Here is a 3,375-nt window from a genome sequence, read left to right on the forward strand (position 1 = left end):
ATTTTTTATTTGTGTTTTTGAACTCCTAATCTCAAGTGATCCACCCACCTCGGCCTCCCGAAGTGCTGCGATTACAGGGTGAGCCACCATGCCCAGCCATGGACTTGTGATAATTAATGCTGTTTTTTTTTTCTCTCTTCTTTTCACAGATGTTGAAATGCTGGTTTTTAAAGCTTTTTTTTGCCCCATTTTGATGCATCAGATAAGGTACATTCTTAGAATGATGACCAACTCCCGACTTAAAATTTAACCAATGTTGTGAGATTCCCCACCATTTGTAATTAAATGCAAGTTGTTTTCAAGTTTAGATTATGTCTCTAAAAATGAATGACTCCCATAGCCTTAGGGCATTTTCTGTTCACAGAAGTGAGCAACAAGGACAACCGGTTCCACAGGATACAGTAAATACAGCAGAATGTATGTCAGAGTGCACCTCCATTATGACTCATAAAAATGCTCTGCTCTACAGCTTGTGTAATACAGGGGTTATTTTACTAACCACATGGGAGGTTTCTTAGCCTTGGAAATAAGAAATTTTTTAAATATCATAAGCCATGAAAGCAATATTCTATCAAATATTCAAATATAAACTGTTGACTTCCATTCAGACCCGCAAACTGCATGGGGGACTTTGTAAGCTTCTTTTTGAAATTCGATGTTTCCAGGAAAGCACACAAGAAGAAAGAAAGGAGGTACAAGAAGGGGAAACAAAATCTCCTTCCACTCTTTCAGCATAACCTGTTTTAATATCCGTAAGCATCTGGGGAGTCACCGGGGCTTTCAGTGACAAAAGTCTGTGGTGGAAGCCCCTCTGAGAAGAGAACTCTGCTCTTTAGGCCTTTCAGAGGTGGGCAGAGCTCGGGAACCGGTTTCTACGGACAGAGGACGCGTTGCTAAGGGACGGAAGGGTGGGGGCGGGGCGAGTAACCCGCGGAGCCAGAGAGGGAGGAAAGGAGATGAGGTTTGTTTCTGGGGGCGGGAACGTTGGAAACGCTGAAAATCAAAATTTGTAGGGGGGTGGGAGGCGAAATAGAAAAAACATCGTTTTACATAAACGGCCTTTCTGTTCCTGGAGTCAGTGGGACGTTCTCCAGCCGGGCCTGGACTGGGAGAGTGTGAGTGAGGTCAGGCGAGTGTGGGACCTGGCGGGAGGCGGGTCCCGGGGCTCTTCCCAATTCGCATTAATATTTAGTTTGGAAGAACCCTTTGCGTCTTCTAAACTAAATATTAATGAGCTTCCTCAATGTTGACCTTAATTTTGCTTTCCCACGAAACGACCAAAGGCATAGAGCGTTAGAGTAGGGCTCCGTGTGTTTCCAGCTGGGATGGAGGCTCCTGGGGGAAGGTGACCTGGGGGCGGAGAGAGAGGTGCGAGGGGCGCTGGGGGCTGCTTAACTGATACATTTCCAAATGATGACACCCAACTTTCTGGAATGGGTGGTGGGAGCTGATCACTCCTGTGGTAATTGTGCTGCGATTTTCAGCTGGCTAATCAATTTTTCCAGTAGGTATCTGATTAGTCGCCCACAGTAACACTCCTCAATATACGTGCATCATCGTTTTAGAATTCCTTGATAGTTTTTCTTAGAAACTTCCAGGCTGCGCGCAGTGGCTCACTTCTGTAATCCCAGCACTTTGGGAGGCCGATGCGGGCGAACACTTGAGGTCAGGAGTTCGAGGCCAGCCTGGCCAAAATGGTGAAACCCAGTCTCTACTAAAAATACAAAAATTAGTTGGGCATGGTGGCGGGCGCCTGCAGTCACAGCTACTGAGGACGCTAAGGCAAGAGAATAGCTTGAACCAGGGAGGTGGAGGTTGCAGTGAGCTGAGGTCACACCACTGCACTCCAGCTTGGGTGAGAGAGTTAGACCCTGTCTCAAAAATAAAAATAAAAATAAATAAATAAGAAAATGCATAATGTGTAGCTAAGCACATGGGTCGGGTTTTTAAATGAGTTCTCTCAGTGCCAGGGCTGTACTAGTTTGCTGTGACTGCCATGACAAAACATCAGAGACCGAGTGGCTAAACAATAGAAATTTATTTTCTCACAGTTCTAGAGACTAAAAGTTAGAATTGAAGGTGTGAGCAGGGTTGTTTTCTTCCGAGGCCTCTCTCCTTGGCCTGGGGTGGTAGCTGCCTTCTCACTGATTGTTCACAAGGTCTTTCCTCGGTGTATCCTGGTGTCCCAATCTCCTCTTCTTATATGACACCAGTCATGGAGGGGCCTACCCTAAGAACCCCATTTTAACTTGAGTCTTTAAAGGCCATATATACAAATACGGTCACATTCTGAGATCCTGGGGCCTAGGACTTCAACATGAATTTGGAGGCAACATAATTCAGCCTATAATATAGGCCATTTATCAACATTTTAGATTTAAAAGAAAAAAAAGATTCCCCTAAGTTGGTACTTGGAATGTGAGATGGAGCTACTCGGCCAGTTATCTCATTATTGAATAAACATGAATCCTTTAACAGATGAAGTGAGTGCTTACTGTGGTCTCAGTAGTGGACTGTGTCACATAAAAATGTAAGAAGTGGCCTTGTCCTCAAGGAGTAAGCATTTGAACTAATAAAGCCAAATAATGGAAGTGAATTTTAATTTAGCCTCCATTTTCTAGGTAATTTCTCAGGTCTTTAGTTTGTGACTTTAGAGATTCTTAGTTTTCCTGAGTTGTTTAGAACTTGCTCAAGAAGCCTTCTCAGCTGAACCTATTATATTGATGACACTGGGTTTTGTTGTTGTTTTTTTTGTTTATTTTTAATCCCAAAGGTGTTGTTAAAATAATATTGCTGTCTTAAAATATTCAGGATATTTTTATTTCAGGTACAACTTAGTCTCTGATATGCTATTAATATTGACCTGCAATTTTTGTTGTGAATAAGCCTTTGCAGTGAGGCCTGTAGATGATTTACTGTGAGAGTAATTGGGAATTCATTCTGCCCCAATTGGCATGGCCTCTATTTCATTGTGGTCTTTAAAAACAAAAACGAAAACAAACAAGAACAAAAACATCACTACTGAGCTAGAAATTAAGAACATAAATCCAAGTTTCCTTTCAAAACAATTTTACCAAGTTTAGGTTTGCAAGAGCCCCATTTTATAATAATTGACTCAACTTTTTATTTCATCTTCCAGTACATCATTATGAAGTGACATCATTTATTACAGATAAACTAGGTTTACTTTTTCTAAAAAGTTATATTCAGAGACATCTCCAAATTAAATTGTAATTTTCAAATCACTATTAGATGTAAAATGCTTTGCCTGAGGCTGAGATTCAGAGGTGGGTAAGTCAATTCTGCTTTAAACGAGCTTTCAACCTAGTGAGGAAGAGATTTTTGTCAAAGAGTAAACATCTTTTTTTTTTTTTT

General features: G+C 41.6%; 1 protein-coding gene and 1 pseudogene across 6 annotated transcripts in view; both read left to right on the top strand.

Annotated features, from left to right (window-relative positions):
• Positions 1-3,375, top strand: part of LOC108307178 — a 17,595-nt pseudogene that overhangs the window by 11,361 nt on the left and 2,859 nt on the right. Inside the window, exon 2 of the transcript XR_005200687.1 lies at positions 837-961. The product of XR_005200687.1 is annotated as a Golgi apparatus membrane protein TVP23 homolog B-like (transcript). The remainder of the gene's footprint in view (positions 1-836; positions 962-3,375) is intronic.
• CUNH1orf141 (chromosome unknown C1orf141 homolog) overlaps positions 919-3,375 on the top strand; it is a 58,348-nt gene continuing 55,891 nt past the window's right edge. For 3 of the 5 annotated variants that reach the window (XM_017532383.2, XM_037739948.1, XM_017532409.2), the window contains exon 1: positions 919-961. The gene's annotated coding sequence lies outside the window, so the exon portion shown is untranslated. The other 2 variants (XM_017532398.1, XM_017532424.1) reach the window with 1 other exon arrangement.

This window comes from Cebus imitator, unplaced genomic scaffold (assembly GCF_001604975.1).
Source record: "Cebus imitator isolate Cc_AM_T3 unplaced genomic scaffold, Cebus_imitator-1.0 Scaffold3, whole genome shotgun sequence".
NCBI lineage: Eukaryota > Metazoa > Chordata > Mammalia > Primates > Cebidae > Cebus > Cebus imitator.